Raw genomic sequence first — 21,759 nt, 5'->3', positions numbered from 1 at the left:
TCGGTGATGTAGGCGGATGAGCACGGAACGGAGTTATGGCGAGCCGCTTTTATGCCTTCTACAGCCTGAGGGACAGCCGCAGGTCGAGTGGGAAGGTAAAGATGTAACAGCGTAATTAAAACGTAACCTCTAACAGGAGCGTCAATTTTTAATTCCTAACACTACTTGTATTTCTATACAGTTTGGAGAAAAATTAAGTCACGAAATTTAACCTTTCGTCGGGAGCAATATCGGAATTTATGAGTTTAGGAGCAATATGCCTGTCAGGCAAAGTAATGAAAGAACGTTATTAACTCTTAGCAAGGCCAAGTGATACGCCTTTAAAGTTTTGGGCACCATTATTAGTGTAGTCGTACACTTACGCGATGTCTTTCATGCTATGCATACACCCCTTTACATGCCATCATATAGCCCCGGATCGATCCAACAAGGTACGATTTAACGTGGCCTTTAGGCTATATAGTATTGTTATATGTAACGTATTTTAGCACGTGAACTAGATAAGTGCTTTTTTATTTTATTATCTTATAATCTGATAATGATTTTATATCACTCTATTGTGGCACAATTTTGCTTAATTTTTCTAAATAATTCGCCACTTATCAGTCGGCATTAATGCAAAAAGTGAAAGACTGCATATAACGTGTCAAAACAAAAGAGCTACTATTAGCGTAAAGGGTCTATGTCACTTAGTGGCACGAATAAATGAAAAAAACACTTGCTCTTTGCCTGTCAGATCCATTGCATCCGACGGAAGGCTAACCCTCTATAGCTGAGGCCAGTAGGAAACAAAATACTCATGATGTTTTGGTCGAAGAAGCACCATTTTTAAACTGCAGAAATCTTTAGCCAAGCGCTCGGATTGGTCGTGTGTTGGCCCTTTTGCCGGATGCTCAAGACAACTCACGACTTTGAAAGCTTTGTCTGATAGAGATCGCGATATATCCTAAGCATCGAGATCAGGTTAAATTCGAGGCCTATCTGAGCGCTTGGCTCAAAGTTCCTATCGTTAAAAAATGGTGCGTTTTCTACAAAAACATCACGGGTAATTTTGGTTCCTTCTGGCATAAGATATCCAGGGTAAAAATTCCATGGCAAAATTTTTCCCCACCCGTTATATTCGTTAGTTGTAAATTCATATGAGTGAGCGCGGTTGCCAAGTGGTTGGAGCGCTTGGCTGTTGACTTAAGTGTCCCTTGTTCATACCCGGGGAGAAGCCTTCTTACAGCCCAAAACTAAAATCATCGACGTGCAAGTGTGCCCAGGGAAATGAACTATCCCCAACGCCCTGAATATATGAATACTAATGGCATAAATCCTAAATTCTACTCTTACCTATCTGGTGTACTATATGTTTCTCTTTAAAATATTGTGGGTGATTAATTAAAATGTGATAATATTTTGAAGATACTGATAAGCATCAAAATTACTTGCGAACACCATTCCGTGATGCTAATTTCCTCATTTCCATTACAAATTCAGGTGTCTAAAAAATATCCTGTAAATAAAACCAACTGTTGGGTTTAATTACGGAGTAAAACATTTAATTATGAAACATCTACTATAAATAAGCATTAATTAAATTTACAAGTTTATTTAAACGTTTCCAACTAAAAACTCAGGTAATCAACAGTCTTCCTTGTCTAAGTTACGTCCAATAGGATCATGAGTGCTCTGAAACTCGTGTACCATTCGATTTTGGTCGCTTGCACGGGAGCCAAAATTCGCCCTCTCTCACTGTTACACTGCGTTGGAGGATGAGACGGGAGGTCGGAGTTATGGCGAGCCACTGTTACGGTCCCAAGAGACTGACCGCCTCACACTCAAGTGCGAAGGTAACACACAACGCAGGCGGGCGGGTTTTACTACGGAGGGTGGAATAGCCGGCCCTTGCCGCGTCCACCATCAGACCCGTGAATGAGCGGAGAAACTATGGCCCGGGGTGAAGGGGTTTGGCGGACCGCCTTTATTCGCCCGACACGTCTCCATTCTATTACACCTCTTTCCACGGACGTAAAGCCTTTGCGGGGATCGTAAGCAGAGGGTAGTAGGATGGGGAGCATGAGAGGTTTGGGGGAGGGAGAGGGGTTGGTTGGATGCTGAGGGGGATGCGGTAGAGGGTGTATCCCATGGAAACGAGATAAGAATAAGAAAGTCTTGGGCACAAGGAGCTGGGCCATTTTCACGGCTGGGCGCTATTGTTGTGCCCGATGTGTTGACGTGAGTAGGAATGCGTGGTATGTCTCGATTATGCCAGTATAATCCGCATATTTTCGCCATGTATCGATACGTATTGGCAAAACTGCAATGGAATTACACAGAACACCCAGCTTTTAGGCATAGTAGGCCGAGAACCGTTGGAGACTTGGAGGCAATGTGATAACATTGGATTGCTTGAGCTAATGAAAATATTTCGTCCGGAGCAACGAGGAGTATATCATCATAGAACATAGAATCACAACATCATAGAATCACAATGTTCATAGGTCTGGCCTTAACAATAAATTAAGAGAGATATCGGTCGTTTGCCGAACGAGTAGGTACAGGAATTCATTTTGACCAAACAGTAAAGGACTTCAATAAATGCTAGGTAGTACTCTGTGGTTATATTTGTTTTCCTTTCTTCCGATTGTTCTTTGACAATTTTCTCCATCAGACTATCATGATATGGTCTCATGTTGTGGGCGATTAGAGAGATATTCCATTGATTTTGCATAGAGGAAACTTTTCGTGTACTACCTGGGATGGCTACGTATAACGTATATGTTTTTTTTTATATTTCCTATTGCAATAGCTGCAATTTTTTCGGTAATTAATTCGTAAGTTTTGAAAATTTTGCTTTATAATGTATCGGTATATATTCTTACTCGGTCCAGATGCCTGGTCATGTAGTCTCCTTGGAAGGGGAGGAGGACAGGTGGTGGTTTTGCCACGGTGTGGGAGGCTGAGCAAGGGTCTGGGAAAAAAGTGATATAAAAAAATAAACTACTCCACGAGCGAGAGGAGGGAAAGGACCTTTTTTTCGCCCACCGCAGAATGGGAGGCGCCACCTTCCCCGTGCCTTCTCGCAGGTCGTTCCCCGGAAATTCTCCGGAAAGGTGCGATGATGTCGAAAGAATGAGAAAAACCGCGACAAATAACTTGGCTAGAAATCGCCGTTCCCCCGTTGCGTGACGCGGTGGCATTAAACTGGAATGGCTTCTTCGGTGAGAGTCAAAAGTGTGGGGAAGGTGTGGATAGTTTGTTGTGGCGAGAGTGGTGAATGGTGAAAGTGAACACGGTGTCTGTTTTGTGGGAAGAGAGGAAATAAAAGTGTAGGCAGTGATTCCTTCTCGTTCATGGTTTAATGGAGATTCTACTTCTGAAGGTTGTTACATCTTTTCCACGATTTTTCCTAAATATGCCCTTAATTATCTACCTCGCCAATTTTTGTCCAGATAAATTGCCCTTTCTTGACTTATTTTCTGGAATTTGTATTTGAAAAGGGCAGTGAACTCATTGTTGGCAGTGATTATTTCTAGTTTACAGTTTAGTGGAGATTCCTCAGCTTAAACAATCGATAACCATTCCACAGTTTTTTTAAAGTCCCCTTAATATTCCACCTCACCCATTGTTGTCCAAAGAAATTACCCGTTTTAGATTCTTTTTCTAGGATTTGTATTTCAAAATCGCGATTACTCTCATGTGGTAACGGGTGTATTTGTGCATAAAAGTTATGGAATACAATAAAAAATGAAAATTTATATTAATCAACAAACGAAATATGATGCGTTGTAGTTTCAAAGGTTACTTGAAAACAAAACTTTTTTTCCAATAGGGCTTCAACGCACAAATCAACGGTTTGAAATGACTCGGAATATGTACTTCACAATGTATTCAAGTTTCTCGGAACTCTTTGTTGGGCATTGACTATAAAAAATTGCATTTATTACTCCATCGTACTGTAAAATCTATTAAGACTCTTTTATCACCTTTGTTATTACACTGAGGTATAATTTTCTATTCATTATACAGCCTTCTTTTTCTGCTACTGCCCCTGAAATAATTGCTTTCATAATGCCGCTAGGAAAAATCTCCACTTCCGCATTCCGCTATTTACTCTCTTGAATATCCAGGAAATATGCCAGTTACCCCAGAATTGCCGGAGTAAAACTTTTCATAAAGGAGAGTTGCATATTTTAGCCGATTTAACTCATTCTTATCTTGTTTGCTGTTTGTTGTGCATGAGTTTTATAGTTTTTAATGACAGTTGGCAAGTTTAATTTCCAAGGTTATAACGCCTAAAAGGAACCAATTCATAGTCTAATTACCTTGAACAATAGTGTAAATTGTTTGAATACTTATCTTGACTTTTTTCGTGAAATAAATTCCATCGGTCTTTGTTCTTATTAGATTTATCTTTATTTCAGTGAAACGCGGAACAACTGGTCTCGAATAATCAATTCCTATACCCCTAAAATAGTCTATGAAATCGGTTTTACGGTAATCTTTATCTAATTATTGATCACAAAGTTCTACCTAAGCGTGATGCTCAACCCATTAAAATATTTTTATATTGATAATTAACAGTTTTTACTTGTAAGTTGTAATCACATCAGGCACCTGACCGGACATTTTCTTCGGAAGTCCTAGGGAGTTATGCAGGCTGCCTATACTTTTGTTTTTTTTATCAATTCGTATTCATTGGCAAACTATGCATTCCATTAAATCACCTATACATTTCGTGCTGAACCTAAAATTCATTGGTTATTGGCAGACATGAAATGTAACTATATCGACAAATGGAGCGTCAAAGGGCAGATACCCTGGGGCTAGTACCTACTGCTACCTAATGTTTTCGTCAAAAACTGCTCCGGGCGTACAGAAAGTGTTACTCATATGTTAGACGCATTAGGCTGGGAGTTGCTACAGACTCTCAGCCTAATTCGTTTAACAGCCCAGGCTGCACTAAGCTTTAACTGCTTGAGCAATTGAGAATATACACCTTTAAGAGCGACACGGAGAGCGTCATTTTAAAGCCTCTCTATAATTCCTGGTCTGACAGAAACGATAAATGAAGAGAGATAATTTGCTCAATGGATAGATAGGAAAGGGAATTCGTTTTCCCTCAGAACGATAAAGGACTTTAATTAATGCTTGGCGGAACTTCGTTTCATTTCCTTCTTATTTGATAACGACTGGTGTCCTAAGACCCCCGCCGCACACCTATCGAGGCGGCTTGCAACAGCGGCGTAGTTCAGGATGTCCGGACCCCCCGGAATATGAAAAATACAATTACTTTGCTTCATGAAAGAGAACAAAATATTTGAAAAATCGTGAATTAACGAAGGATTTCTTTGGTAAATGAAGTTTTTTGATTATGAAAAGTGTTAAAAATAGTTTAAAACCCTCTACTTGGTACCTATTTTTTTAAAAAACTTCCCCCCTGTTTTTAAACCCCCCGAACGAAATTCCTGGCTTGCGAGGTGGTAAGTAGATGAAGTGGCCTCCTCAACAATGTATCATGGGTAGTCGCAGCAAGAGAAAGATTTTTGGGAGAGTTGGGGCCTTCAAAGTCCACCCCCACCTTTCCCCCGGGTACATTCCTGAATCACGCTGGTACTGTATAATACCTCAGTGCAAAAATATTTCTTGGTGCGTTTCAATATTGGATTAAAAGCAAAGGGCCGTGCTCTCAGCAGAATGCGTGATTGCTTCATCTCCCTCGCCTCCAGTGCCCGCGGGAGATGCAGACTTTCGAAACACCGTTTGGCCGTCCAGCGCTCTCAAAGCACCTCCAGGGACTGATCATCGAAAGCAGTCTGATATGTTGGCTGCCATACGCTGATCCTCCCATCCTCCCACCTCTCTCTCCCCCACTGGACGCGTCACTAATCGTTACCACTCCCCAGGGGTATCTAGCCCCCCCCCCTCCGCAACCCTGCCTTTCCCGAACAAATTCGGTCGAGCAGTGGCGATGGGAACAAAACATGCCCGCGCTAAATATTTAACCGGGCGGCGCAGTCAAGATTGTCGGAAAGGGTGCGGCCCTCGGGGGGGGAGGGGGCTTTTCGGACGACCAATGGGAGTAGACTCCTCGCTCACGTGAGTGCGTTTGACGGCCCTCCTCGCCCAGTTACTGTGCCACGAATCGCCGGCGCGAAGCGTTCAATTAATTTCCCTCGCCTCGGGTCAATTGCTTTCGGAGCGTCCAAGGTGATCCCTGATGTGTAGAAATGGGCACGTTTACTGGAACCCGAAATCACAATTTAAAAAAATCAAATTAACCCCTTGCGTTCTAATGACGAGTCTAGCTAGAGTCATGAACTTTCGAAGCCAAACCGCGCAATGACGAGAGTATCTCATCGTCATCGGATTTTCTTAATTTTAGTACTACTTGTTAGAGGAACAATATAATTATTTTGAAAACTTAAAAATTTTAAAACAAACAGTATACATAAATAATTCGTATTTCATGAAACATGATGCATTGGAGGATAAAAATGATTTCATTCGAGTAGCAATAGCTGTGTTCTCCATGCGTAGTAATAATCACATTTTATTTCTCGGTTCCACATTTATTACAAATTACAAAATATCAGTGCATTACCTTCCATTTAAAAGAGAACCACAGCAGAAAATAAATAGAGAATAGGATTACGATATTCGGAAAATTAATCGAATTGGAAGGGGTTAAAGCTACATTCCACCCCGCAAGCCGCCTAAAAAAGGCGTCTCCTAGGTGGTGTTAGGACGCAAGCCGTTTGGATACAAAAAGCAAATACCCAAACAATATTGTGAATAGCATCGATTAAAGGCCTTTATTGATATTTAATTATTAAATTATTCAAAAACAGCCAAATGGCCTTTACATTGAATACAAAACATAAAATCTGCAGCTTTAACAAATATAAACTATAAAAATACTACAAAAAGGATATAAAAAAAGGGATTCAGGAGATGGCTTTTCGAAGCTGCCTCTTGAATGATATGATGGGCATTGAAAGATCCAGGGAAGGGTGAATACTCTAAATGGCATTGAAGGAGGTAGGGAGTCTGTAAAAAAGTGATCTCTGAGAGAGAGAGGAAGACGGAATTTAGGTTGGTGTAGTAGGTGGTTATTACGGAAGGAGCGGGTGGGAATGTGGAGTGAAAAGAAAGGCAGCATATCTGAGGATCGGAACTTGCCATTTAAGGCATTGAAAATTAAGGAAATATCATGGAAATTCCTACGGGAGGATAGTGGGACCAATGATGGGGCAGACATTACTTCAGAGCGAGAAGAATTACGGAGGTGAGGAACACTGTGTCGGACTACTGAAATAAAGAAATAAACTGGGCGTTCAAGAATTTTAAGGCTGGAGTTACTGGCGATATCGGAGGAAAACGAATTCCCAAATCTATCCGTTCGGCGCAATATCTCTCAATTTATCGCTTGTGCTGGGCCTGAATGTGTAGTGGGGCTTTAAGATGATGTACTCCGTGTTGTTCTTAACCCTTAACTACGGGCGTGGTTTTTTGAAACGTTAGTACTGGGGTGGGGACATATTAGATACCCAAATTAATTATTTAAATTCTTAATAACTAATGATATTTTTACCAAACAACCATGAATTTTTAAAGTTTTCCATTGTTTTCAGCAGTTGTAGATTATTAAATTTTGATATTTTTTCATATTAAAAAAACAGTATTTTTTGTGAAAACGTAAACTCATATTTTATTTTCTCTTCATTCAGGCCCTGGGAACTCATAATAGGGTAATTTCCTTCGTCAAAGAAAACGAAAGGCATTGATTGCGATTCGTTAACCACCATTAATGTATTCATAATATACAAATCATTTGGTTATAGAAATCCTAGTTTAGACGAATGGCAATGGTCAATTTTTAACTGCATTTGAAAAAGGCCAGATTGGCGCCCATGCGATTCCACTCCACGTGACGTCACAGGGACCTAGTTTCTATACGAGTGGATAGGAGTTTTACATCGTCTGAAATTACCAATGCATGCATAAGGCACAGAGCTCAGAGAAACATGTCTTAATAATCACCTATTAAAACTGCCTATGGTCGGAAAGTTTTCTTCGTTTGATAAGGTATTAATAATCCATAATTAAGCCAACCGCTACCTGCTAGCAGGGTACTCTGCTGCCTGCTAGTATCCTGCATCGTAGTGGCGCACATATCCTCGCCCCAAGGTGACCTCACGTTGTGGCAGTGGGAACCAGAATGACGTCACACGGGGCTTTCCCAGCATTCATACTTAGTCGTCGCGTTCTCGCGCGCTTGAAAATTTTCACTTTCCATTTAATCTCAAAAAATAGATATCGTCATTTAAAAATCTAAAAACGTTAAATATGTACCCCAGGAGTAATAATATTTCGATTTAGTCAATAAAAAGAATAATAGGAAACCACCCTATTCAATTATTATAGCAAAACGGAAAATAAAGTATATATACCATTTCACTTTACAATGGTAGTTACTTCAATGCAAAATAACGAGACATCTATAACGCAACTATTGGCGCGGGGACATGCCCGAGTTCCCAGATCACTTAGCACAATGTTTACACTTCACAGGGCTGAGATGGGCTGACAAAAAACTCTCTATGACTCGGGCAGGTTGTTGGGAGGGGGGGGGGAGTGGACTTGAACCTACTAAGTAGCTAAGTTGTGTTAGCAAATCACCATGGAAGTACACAATAAATTTAATATCCTGGGGATCTATCATCACCCCACGCGAGTAGTTAACGGGTTGATGATATCTATTATCAATCGCTAAGAAATCTACTTGCAGGCCTAGCGCGTAGCCTCCGAGTGTCTAGCGGATCCCAGATAAATTCTCTTAACATTTGTCCAAAGATAGTAGTAGTAGAAGTAGAGATGAATATTTGTCCAAATTCTACACTGATCTGAATTGATTACCTCTTCACAGCCGAAGGGATTATATCCTGGGATCTTTTCTGTTCTCCTTATTCCAAAAACAGACTCCTGTATACCTGTACGAATTATTCATCCCCCACAAAAAAGTTAATGGAATTTCCACCCGCCGTGTTTCTGACCTTCAAATTCCCCAAGCCCGCACTAATATATATTTCAAATCTTTTCATCCAACTGCGTCTAGATTCTGGAACTCTCTTCCGCCAAATATAGATATGTCACAATCACTTCGGTCGTTTAAAGGAATGTTGTACTCCTATTTGAAGTCTGGGGCTTAATTCAGTCTCCTCAACTCATCAAAGTTATCATCTTAAAGTTGTGATGTTATCAAAACTATCTACATAAATGTGTATATGTATGTGTGTTTTCATTACAGTCTGTGTTAAAACTTATATTTTTCTGTTATTAGTATTGAATATTTAACGTTTTTTTTTTAAATAGCTACTACTTGCTAGCCTAGCAATAATCTCCATAATGCCATATTTTCGTCAAAATGCCTTTTATTAAGAGTGGAACATTTCCTGTATTTTCTATTATTTGCTCTCATAGGTTTTACCTTGAGCGTTATAAAAAAAATATATTCAAATTCAAAACATATGGGCAACGCAGTCTGGGCGCCCGTGGCAGTTTTTGACGCATCGGAGAAGAAATATGAGAAAGAAATATTAAATATGATATTTCACATCCTCTCCATTCAGCTTTTCCATCAAAGTAGTTAAAATAAGAATTGCTATATTTCTACTGAGTTTAGTTTTGCACGACGCGGCGCCTCTTGTGGTTTACAACAAAACTAGTTTAACTTTAAATACGTCCTGAACTTGACTATGCATCATTCACAAAAAAAATGTTATTGTTGCAGCTAAACGTGTGGTGTGAAAATATATTCAGTGGAAATATTGAAATTTCTTATTTTAGTAGTGTTGATAACTTCCAAAACATTGTACTGCATATCATATAGGATTTTATACCATAAGTTTAAAATTAAAAAAAACGCGAATGTTTTTGTTATCACTTTTCATGAGTTGGTGGCGAAATTACGGCTTTGGTTCATTTGCTCCATGGCACGATATGACAATCCCAGTAAGGGACTGACAGCTGAGGCCCTATGGGCCATTAGGAAAGGGCAAGGTAGGGGAAGGAATGTTAGAGAGAAACCCAGCGTTGGCATTAGCCTGCTCCTCACGAAAGCCGCTGAGGGACCTCGACTTTACATCCCATCCGACGGATGATGTGCCCTCCACAAAGAACTCAACTAGGGTTCGGGCAGTCTTTGCACTGCCGGCATTTGAACCCGGACCCACGGAGTGGGAAGCCGTCACTCCAAATAGGCGATCGACACAATGCAATTCTCATTCACTCGTGCAGGGAGAAACTTACGATGAAGGAACAAATCATTAGCAAGAGTGCATAAAACAGACCACGGAGACCGATAGGAAAGACCGAGGAGGAGTGACAGGTGGTGAAATACTCGTTCATGATGTCATCAACTCGAATACGAAAGGTTGAATGCCATCGGTTTTTCGCGGCTAATAGCTCGATAAGTAGGCTTCGCCGCGCGTCAATTAAAAAAATCGAGCAATAAGAGTATCTTTTTTCCAAACTATCATAAGCAACGACAAAAAATTTGGTGAACGAGCCCATCATAAGGGAGGTATTAAGGACAGGATGCAGCAGAAACTGATGTACACAGTGTCAGCTCTCCAAGCAATGGTATTGCACGAAGACTTTCTTAAATTAAGACCTGATAAACACACTTGTGGACGTATCGTTAAAAAATTGGCTACTTACCGATTTTATAAAGGAATGGAAAGCCCTGGTGGCAAAATTGATATTGTTAGATAGATTTTAAATGCCCCTTACTCAGTACTCCAACACTTATATGCATCCTTATTTGACCTACAATATTTTTAATGAACAGGATGCGTAATATTGGAAATGCCGTGCTTGTTTTCAGCCTATTTGAAAAATTGCTTCGGTGTTGCTGACATTTTATAGTAGTGATATTATAAATTCATTGCTCTAATTGAGTATCTGCTTATTCGTGGAACCATGCTTAACATCTAATCCTGGATCGAATTATTTAAGGAACTAAGAATTATATAGATGTAGAAAGTTGACTAAAAATTTAATAAGTAGAGATAACGCTGCTTTTAAATCTAACTTTTTCAATGCATAATGTATGTTGTTATGTTTTGCTATTAACGATGGAAGATCGTTCAATTACAATTTTATCCTCTAATCAAATGAGACTAAAGCTATAAGCTGCAATTATCCTAGAGCATTTAAAGACTTTGTTTAAAAAAATATTAAAAATTCAGGAGCGTTTGGAAATCCCTTTTCCAGGAAGTAGAGGTGAAAGAGGTTCGCAACTCTATTCTTGGAACCACGCTTGATTTCTCCGGATCAATTATGTTCTCCTTCTCAATGCTGACCTCCCGCCTACATCCGCGACCCAGAAAGTGCCGTTGACAGTTCATTCGTCACGCTTGGACGTACACACTCTCGCGAGCTCAATCGCTTCAACCCGTCCGCCCTCTCACTTAGACGAGGTGGTGCTTGAAAGTGCTTCGGGATTTTTACGGCTTCGTTCGTTCTCAGCGGCTGCCTTGCAGCGGACGGGGGGCGAGTAATTGCGCGAAAATCGTCCGCGTCCGCCCCGGGGGCAAGGTGATGCGGGAGATGGAAAGAGACGACCTTCGTCGCTCCATCGGATTGCCCTTGGCGCTCCAAGAGAGAGGCCAGCGGCTTATCCTCTCCTTCCGAGCGATATCCGCCCCCACATTGAACTGCACGCTCTAATCTCACTGTCTCTCCAGAGGACCTTACCCTTGCTTCGTCGGACGAGGTTTTTTTCCCCTCCGCTATTATCGCGGAGAAAAGTTTGCGTGAGCAGGCCTTAATCGTCAGTGACCTTTCCATCGTAAAAAATTACATCTCCGAATCACGCTCGTCCTTTTGCGATTCCTTGTTTTATTTCCTCTCCACGCCATGCTGACGGATAGATTTTTTTCAAACTTTTTTTTTTCATTAGGAAAAGAAAGATAGGCTTTGGTATACCCTGAATTTAGTTGAATTGTTCCTTATCTTCCTCGGTGTCTTTTAGATAATAAAAGATAAATATATTTTTTCAATCCCCAAAAATTACAACAAAAATCAGTGAAACTAAGAGTCTCAGAATCATCAGTCGTGTGTACGGATTACCATTCAATGAAAATAAATCAATTCTCGGCATTATATATTGCAATTAAGATGACATGAAGAAGGAAAAGATTTTATGAAAAGATACTCTTGGATGACATGCGATTATTTTCAAGAGTTTCTTCATGCAATCCTAAAGTATTTTCGTTACAATGAAGATTTGAGTCCTTAGAAATAAGAGTTAGTAATTTATTCTCTAGGTCAGGATATTTTCAACTCTATTCTCACTGTTATTATCTGAGATAAATGGATCACCTAAAAAGGATAGCTTATTAATAACATTCGAAAATAAAATTTTTAGCGAAAATTTCAGAAAATTTCGTCAACTCAAGTGATATAGGATAGCTGTGGTCAACATTTCTTTAAACGTAATTAATATGTTAGCAGGCCATTATTAATTTCTGAAAATGGTCAACCACAGTCGTCGTGATTAATATCAATATTTATTTTGAACTTATCATTTTGATTCCAACTTTGTTGTTAAAGTTAGCGTTGAAATGCCTGAGGAAGTCAAGTGATTGCTGTTCAGGTTAATGGCTATTCATCAATTTGTTCTCATTTTTTAATAACATTTTATCGTGATTATTCTTGATAGAATATTTTCGGACGATTATAATTAGCATAAATATTGACGACATTTTGGAGCTATCGCCATTTTCAAGTTTAACTGCAATTCAATTCCTAATTATATTACATATCCTGAAGAAATCATTAAATGTTTCCCTTTTTTACATTTTTGTGCGGCTATTTTTTCCACCTTTGCTATGGTATGTTTGAAAACTAGGCTACGTATTTCCATGTTATTCGTAATAAATTAATTTGATTTTAAAAAACTATAAGTTTTTCTGTATTTAGATTATTATTTGGACCCAACTTGTACCTCTCACTATTACGTGGCTCCGTAACCACATTTTAACTAATAACCACGGCCAATTTTGTAACGATATAAGTGGTAAATATACGGTAAAGTGGACAGTGAAAAATATGTATTGTAGTAATTGGCTCATATTTCTCTGAAAAAAGGATTCTTCGGATAGATTCAAATTACCGAGTTCACACTCGTGGCGTGGATAAGTCTCTGCTTTACCAATATGTCAACTCACTCACCGATTCAAGTGGTGTCTCATTACGACCTTTCTAAATCATGCAAGGAAACGACCAGTCCTCTATTGTCACTAAATCAAACTGATTTTTAACACGTAGTGGCATTATTTGCCGTGATATTGCGACGAGTATTTTATATGTACATGTTCGTTATCTCTTAACGAAAAACTAGAGCGTTAATTGTTAGAATATATACTTCGACTGATTGGCCAATTTGGGAGAGAAAGTAAATTTACGTTGATTTGAATTGAAGTTGATTATTACGCAGTTAGATTTATTAACTAGCATCAGCTGCACAATTCATCTGGCAATAAATATCGAGTATATCCCGTATACATTTCCCTTTAATGATTTTTCAATATAAATATTGCAGTAGGTGGGAATATTGTTCAATTTTTCTCCTACTGGTAAAATAGAAGATGCCGAAACTCCATTACCAAACTCCGGCGAAAATGGCGTCGCTCAAATCTTTACAATACTTAAGAATCCGACTGCACATGCAAAAATTGTTGCTAAAAATATTTAAATGTTTACATCCATGCTCTTTGGTCACAGGCATACATTGTTTCCATTCCACCTTACAAATAAAGTAATAAAAAATGAAAAATGCGATGGTGGTTGGCGTAACATGGTGAAACTCCTTCATGATGCACAAAGGTTAAGAAAAGACTTAGCTATTTCACAAAATAAAATATATTTGCGACCGGTTTCGATACAGCGTATCAGCGGATGATACGCTGTATCGAAACCGGTCGCAAATATATTTTATTTTGTGAAACAGCTAAGTCTTTTCTTAACCTTTGCGCATAATAAAAAATGAGTGCGAAATTGTACAAACTAAGTGCGTATAATACGCTTTGCAAGATTATGTTCGCGAATTGTTGAATTACGGTATTGAAATATTTATGAGTTATTCTTATATCCATTTTTAACATGTTGCATAGGCTCTATAGCTTTTGATATCTCGATACGTCGAGGTGTTCATGATTGCAAGTTCACTTTGTGGAATGGTGACATGATACATTAAAAAGTTGACTTTGCTGCATTCTCCACAGTTTTTATTGAAACTTCAACCGGTTTCAACCCTTTCAGGTAATTAATTATCAAAGAGGTTAGCCTAATCTGAAAATATCGACACAGGTAGGCGTTTTCAATAAATACTGTGTGGACAAACAACAAAGTGAATACAACAAAGTTTACTTTTTAACCTATTACTTATTCTAGGCGGATGCATTGCAATATGGAAAGTTGCGCCTATTGCAAGTTAATTTGGCACAAGATGAATGTTTTTATAGATATTCTTGCACGGTTGACCCAAAATAAAATTCTTCCATACAAACTCATGCAACGATCTATCGCAAAGGTGGACAGATTGGGAGAGCTCGTTTGGAAATAATGAAACAATTTCGACCGTAACTCTGCCACAATCAGTGAATCTGCGTCTGAGTTCGGAGGGATGCTGATCCTGAGCGAAATCGAGGGGATGCCGTTGCTGTCGTTGACTGAGCGAGTTGAGGACGGAGGCTGGATGGCTCGTTTAAATGCCACATATTGTCCCTTCACTCGAAAACGAATTTTTTTCACATTATTTTCCAATTCACTTCCCTCGGGGAATACGGGGAAAATATGACCAACAGGGGGAAGATTCACGTGACTGGATTTAATTTCATCGGCTTCGTTTGCGATCGCTAAATCCGTTGTTCAGGGACAGTGTTCGCATAAATAAAGAGTGATTTTTCAAATGGAACTGAGCGAATACTACTCACTTTCCATAGGTTTTTGACAGTTTAAAGCATTTGTTTAACGTGTCACAATCAACTTCATACAACAGTAAGATGTATCGCCTAATAGTAAATAAGTTGCTTAGGCGTGTCGGTAACTTTTGGTAAATAAAATAAAGTTGAATGCGTCAAATGGGATTTATTTCATTATTTTATTTGCCTACGGTTACCAGTTACATGATTGGAGAAGGTGCCAATACGATATGAAGCAGTGAAGGAATACAAATACAAGTGGTATTACTAGCTGCATGCATCATGTAAAATTTGTAGAAAGGAAAAGTTCTAACGCTCTTTTTATGTGATGTTAGTTAAGAATTTTGGTAAATGAGTGGCTATCAAAAGTATATTATTATAGGAAATATAAAGGAAAATCAGGAATACATTGAGAAAAACCTGAAGAAATGAGTGTGAAAATAATTATATTTCAAGATTCAAGAACTAATTGAGAAAAGTAATTAAAGAGAAAATTTCAGCAAAAACCTGTGTTGAAAAATTCATTGAGGTTTCCGAAGACAATTTTGAAGCATATGACGTTTTACAGTTGAAATTTTTGATGATACTTAACGACGGAAGTGTGTAATCAAATGCTGCGAGCAATCACAGATTTTTACGGTCAATATGATTAGTATATTTCCAGAAATTACTCTTTAGCTATTGGAAGTTATTTTTCAGGCTTTATAATCGTCTCATTATCCCATTAACGTCAGAATTCGAAAATGTAGATCCCTATGCAATATCTATGTAAAGAATCTCCATTGTTAAATTTGATTGCAAAGCCATTTTAGCCAAAATGAATTTATGCAAGAATTAATACTAAAAATATAATAACTAAATTCCTATATTTGCTTTGAAATGTTTGTTTTCTGCATTCACCTTGCTGTCTTGTACTTTTTAGGGCCTTGTCTTGTATTTTTTTTTGTTTTGAAATTTTCAAACGCTAAATTTTATTCCTAGTTGAACTAAAACTGTTTTAATGATCCAAACGTATGGGATTTAATTAATTTTTTTGATGTCTTCTCAACTTTATTTTCAAATTTCTGTAAATAAAGCCATGGGTTAGGCAAAATTAGTTTAGTTAAATTACAGAATTTAGCCGTTTATAGCCATGCATATCTTTCGGATAAGATATCATGTTGAAATTTACCTCTGGGTATCTGTAGTATTCTCTGCGAGACCGCAGCAGCTATGTATGGCTTCAGAAGAGACACGCAAGAGATACGTCGGACTAAAATTATCGAGGTGAAAAAAATATGGGTAACCGAGGAAACGGTAGAATTGCTGGTACAGATAAAATTAGAGGTGACTCCGAGCGGGTGAACTTTAGGTTAGCTACTCCGCGATTAGAGAGAGATGAAGCGACCGACAGGGGCTGAAAAAAGCGGGTCCGATTTCATTCGTCGCTTGCATCCGAGAACGGACGAGGGCATGATACATTTTGTGCAATGCGTTGCGAACCAGTCGTCCCGGCCACGTGCATATGGGAACGAATTCGAGAGAAGTCGAGTGGTCTAATGTTATCTAGTACGGCGATGTGGCAGCGGGTCGCAGGCACAGGGCAGCGAAGAATCCGGTTTTTTTTTCTCTTCTATAACACAGGCCAACAAAAAAATTTTGTTTGAAAACTTTTTTATTTTAATAACTGATCTTTATAGATTTTTATGTGCTGAATCTAAATCTGGCCTTAGATTGTTTGTATGACCCATAGTTTTCTAGCAATATGTATTTTAATATTAAGTCTAATACCTCTATACGGTATATAGGGAAATCAATGAAACACTATATGACATCATAAAAGAGTTTGTATTTACTGTTCACTACATCGCGATAAAATTGTTTGTATTTACTACAGCGTGATAAGACAGGGTTAACTTGTCAGCTGAAAATTGGTCTACGTTTTATTTCCCGTTTTTCCTTGAAGCTTCTTGTGTAGCTTTTTCTGCGATGAATCGTTTGCTATTCTTCTCGGTGAAGTACCAACAGATACCCCCAATTATCTTCGTTCATTAGACCTACTTTTTCAATTTTATTATAACTATAAAAAAGCTGTTAAATTCTAAAAATATTGCTTGATTTCATAAATTTGACTGTAAAATGTGAATAAATGATGGGTGATACAACTTTAAAACCATCACATTTGGATTCAGCAACTTAAAAAGCATAAGAATAAGGTATTTTCAGCGAAAAAGCTTTTTTATTGTTGGCCTGTGTAATCCATCCCTCGCTTTTTGGCATTGACCAAGACTAGAAAAAGAAAAGTACCTACTGCATGCATTTTTTCTGTTTTTTTAAACCGAATTTTCTCAAATTTTTCCCCCTCTAGGGAAATTTAGTCACGGTCAGATAGCGAAGGCTGGAGCAGGCCGCAGGAGAGTCAATTAGGACGCTAACCGATGAAGCATCCAGTCTGTGGGAGGGTGCTACGCCTCGACCGAAGCTAGTCTCTCGACCACGTCTACTCACTTGAATGCTCAGCCGAAATTTAGACTCGGATACCATCGTTCGCCGTACGCGCTTCAGATCTTCACAGTTTTTTTCCTATAGATTTGCTCTGAATGTGATTTATAAGATGGGTAAAGTAAAAAGAAAATGATTCGTATAAAGTTTCATAAATACAGGCAAAACATTATATTTCGTAAATTGCAACGGGAAGAGCTATCCTGAACTAGGAATCGACCGACGGAACTTATTTTTTTTCGACTTGTATTCAAAATGCTAATCTATCCAGGTTTTTTTTTTATCCCTCCATAATTGTGCCTCATTGCAAAATAGCCAAATATTCAATCAAAATTCTCTGTTTCGGTTCGTGGTGCAATGTTATTTGTTATTATTGAAATTGAAATTCGTGAATATAGCTGTCGATCGTAAGTGTATTTGATTCCATGCCCTCAATTAATGGACTGCCCATTATAACATGATATCAAAAATGTTGCAACGCACCAAATCTCTTTTTTATAAATACGGTTTTATTTACATAACAAATACTAAAACCATATATGTACTACAATTCAGCAGGTGTTGAAAACTCAACTGTGTTTTCCCACAATAATAAGGCTCTAAGAAATCATCAAATCATCGCCGTGCGGGCCCACAAATCGAACTCCTTCTCAATCTCTAAGGAAACGTCATTTATTTATGTTGGACACTAGTTCAGGGAAACGCAAAATACCTGATTATTTTAGAAAATATTAGCCAAAAATTTTATTGCTGCCCCATAAGAATTTAAAAAGTATGTTTCGCAGCAACAATAGTTTTCAGATTTTTTTTAGCGTCTACTTAGATTTAAAATTAGGAATACCTTAAATCGGATTTTTATCCACGCGGCGAAAAGTCGGCGATAGAAGTACATGATAAAGATATGATAAATAATAATTTTGCAGTTTAAAAACTCTTAATAGTAAATCAAGAGTCTAAAATGATTGAGGGTTTTTTCAATCTTTCTCTAAAATATTTCAGGAATTGCGTCCAAATAATCATTGAAATATTCACACATTTATAATATTAGGCATATATGCTCGAAACAATTGGTGAAAACGTGAGAAGCAATCATTGGACCATTCAAAGAAGTGAAAGTGAACATTTATTCGATCAAAATCCAACCAATACTCTCGAAACCCATTTATGCCTAGTGTTCCATTTTTGGAACACCCGATGTAACTTTCTAATTTAATGACTACGACTCAAATATATACAAATATGCCACGGTTTTTCTTTTTGTACCTCTTTATAAAGATATATTATATTATGGGGTGCAAAGATTTAGTCAGTTTTGCCAACCTATCGCAGCCAGTGTGTTGAGAAATATCGGTCTTTTTTTCTGTGACCATCTCTAATGTTATATTAATAACTATTTGCCATTACGCCCAAATGTTGTAAATGTTTCCCTGCATATTCATTAATAGTTAACCTACTGTGCTTAATGAAGAAATTTTTGAAACAACATATTTTGTTTTAGTTATAAGCTTTTATTTAACAGTGTTCCATTTTTGGAATACTAGGCAAATCCACTACTGTAAGATTTCACTTTTTCCCGGCGTATGATGGCGGTGAATTCTTCTCGGGTTTCCATCCGGGTGAGCTCCATCTCCATCGCTGCCGACGTTTCGATAGAATCCTTTTCTATCGTCATCAGGGCCGATGATGACTGATGATATCGTCATCGGCCCTGATGACGATAGAAAAGGATTCTATCGAAACGTCGGCAGCGATGGAGATGGAGCTCACCCGGATGGAAACCCGAGAAGAATTCAAATCCACTACTATTATGCGTACATTCAGGCGCACTGTAATGTTCACTTTAATTATAAATAAAGTCAGCAATTAGGTGTGGAACAATTAATAATCTTCCCGGTTCATTGCTGCGCGCTTCTGCTCATCTCATTCATGGTTCTTCTGACGAGAACTTTAACCTTTTTCTGATACCGGATGGTGATACTACTGAAAATGGCGGTGCATCGGTTTCTGCTTCGCCTAAACCTCTTCTTGCTCAAAGAAAAAAGGTAACCAAAGTTGTGCTCAAATGGAAGAAAGCCGATCTGACTGCCTAGCCAGCAGGAGGTAGAGTTTCAGAAGAACAAATCACGAAAATGAAAACCCCTACAGAATATTTAGAATTCTTTCTGGATATTGAAGTGAACCTTGAACTGACTTCGGTTTTTTTTGGAATAATTTTCCTGAGTGGTTACGTCTCTGTTCCGAGACGATGTATGCTTTGGGAGCAAAGACCAGATTCGCATAATTCTCTAGTTAGTGGTGCAATGGGACGTGACCGATTTGAAACAATATTTTCAAGTTTGCATTTTGCTGACATTTCTATCTTGAACCACACGGACAAGTTTTCCAAGCTGCGACTTCTAACTGAGCGTCTGAATGACAGATGTATGAAATTTGTGCCAAATGAAATATACTTCAGCTTTGATGAGGCCATGATTCCCTGTTTCGGTCTTGACGTGTGCAAACCGTTCATTCGGGGTAAGCCTTTTCGGTTTGGGTATAAATTCTGGTGCGTCTAGGCTACATTTGCAGGTTTCAGCCTTATCAAGGAAAAAATCCGAACACTCAATACCAATAATATGGTGTAGGTGCCTCAATTGTTTTGCAATTCACTGAGGCACTCACAACGCAGAATCCCGGTAAATACCATTTTGTGTTTGACAACTTGTTTACAATCATTGCACTCCTTGATAAACTTCATTCAATGGGCCATCAAGCAACTGACATAGCGAGAAAGAATCGCGTAAACAAACCTCCTTTACTGTCTGATGCTACCCTAAATAAAAAAGATTGAGGCACATTCGATTACCGAATTGATGGAAAAGGCAATATTGTTTGTAAATGAAATGATAAAAGTGTTGTAACTGCTGCATCCTCTGGTGCCGGTGTCAATCCTTTTGCAACAGTCAGTCGTTATTATCAAAAGCAGAAAAAATGATACAAGTTCCTCTGCCACATTCAATCAAGGTCTATAATCAGTAAACGGGAGGAGTGGACCGAGCTGATGAAAATATTGACAAGTATCAAGCATCAAACCGTGGAAAGAAATGGTACTCTAGCCCTCCGGTTATTCTGCTTTGAGCTGGCTTTACAAAATCCTTTGCAATTGCATAAAATAAACGATGTGAAGCCAATGGATCTTCTTGAATTTCGTCGCCGTATGACCCGTCACTATACAGAGACATACGGAAATTCTTCTGAGCCTGGTGGGAAAGGGAGACCATGAAATCTATGAATCGTAAACTTGACAGACGTCATGACGGCATGAATCATGAGAATGTAAAGCAGGGAAAGCAAACTCGCTGTGTAAAATACCATTAAAATACCACTTTTTAATGTAAAAACTGCAATATACCCTTGCATCTTAAGTGCTCTCCTGGATATCATTCTTAATAGTGAGTTAATAAAAGTCTTAATCAAATTTTTTGCATGCCATCCATGAGTACGTCATAGTAGTGGACTTGCCTAGTGTTCCATTTTTGGAACACCTCGTAATTAATAATTGGCAAGAGATACATTGTTTTTTCTTTCGGATATTGGTTTCCATCGTATTTTTATCGACAATATCTAAAAATCAGTGTAAAACTCGCATTTCTCAAACCTTCGGCATAAAAGGGTTAATGGACTGCCCATTTGAGCATTTTTTTCATTTTTCAAAATGTATTTACTTCCAATCACTGGTATTTTCAATTGAAGGGAATATTCATTAGCCGGGAATGGAACTGCGTGACTTTTTTCCATAATAAGCTCTCAGAAAAATTGTTTTTTACGAATTTTATTTTCAGTTGAATCATTAAAAATATCATATTTGAGAAAACTGAATCTAAATGTAATTATTTACATCTGTAGGCATGCAAATAAGGAAATTGGTTATTTAGTGCAATTGTTGTATATGTTTCTACTTTCAAAAGGTGGATAAATAAATAATTAATAGTTTTTAACTTTTGCTTCTATGAGTGGCTTTTAAATTTGAGTAAAAACGATCAATGGACTTTCTTCTTGTTGAGCCGTTTTCTCCGCACGTTGTGATTTCATTGTTGTTATTTTGTGGAATAATTGAATGAAAATATTGATGCATCTCAGCATTTTGGAACTACTACTTTGCGTTTAACTTGTAAAAATACCAAGTGAAATTATTTGTTGATCATTTCGAGGTGTTATATTTTTTTTTTATTATCAGAGACATTTAAGGCTCACGTTTTGAGAAATTTATTTTTCTATTACAAAGGCTTCATATTGTTTGTAGCTACTTGATCATAAAATCCAG

General features: G+C 38.2%; 1 protein-coding gene and 1 pseudogene across 1 annotated transcript in view; both read left to right on the top strand.

Moving 5' to 3' along the window:
* Window positions 1-21,759, top strand: part of LOC124156550 — a 1,117,512-nt gene that overhangs the window by 201,129 nt on the left and 894,624 nt on the right. The window lies entirely within an intron of this gene.
* Window positions 36-20,885, top strand: LOC124155280 (annotated as a pseudogene).

The sequence above is a fragment of the Ischnura elegans genome, chromosome 3, assembly GCF_921293095.1.
Source record: "Ischnura elegans chromosome 3, ioIscEleg1.1, whole genome shotgun sequence".
Classification (NCBI taxonomy): Eukaryota; Metazoa; Arthropoda; class Insecta; order Odonata; family Coenagrionidae; genus Ischnura; species Ischnura elegans.
This window is presented reverse-complemented; position numbering and strand designations above follow the sequence as displayed.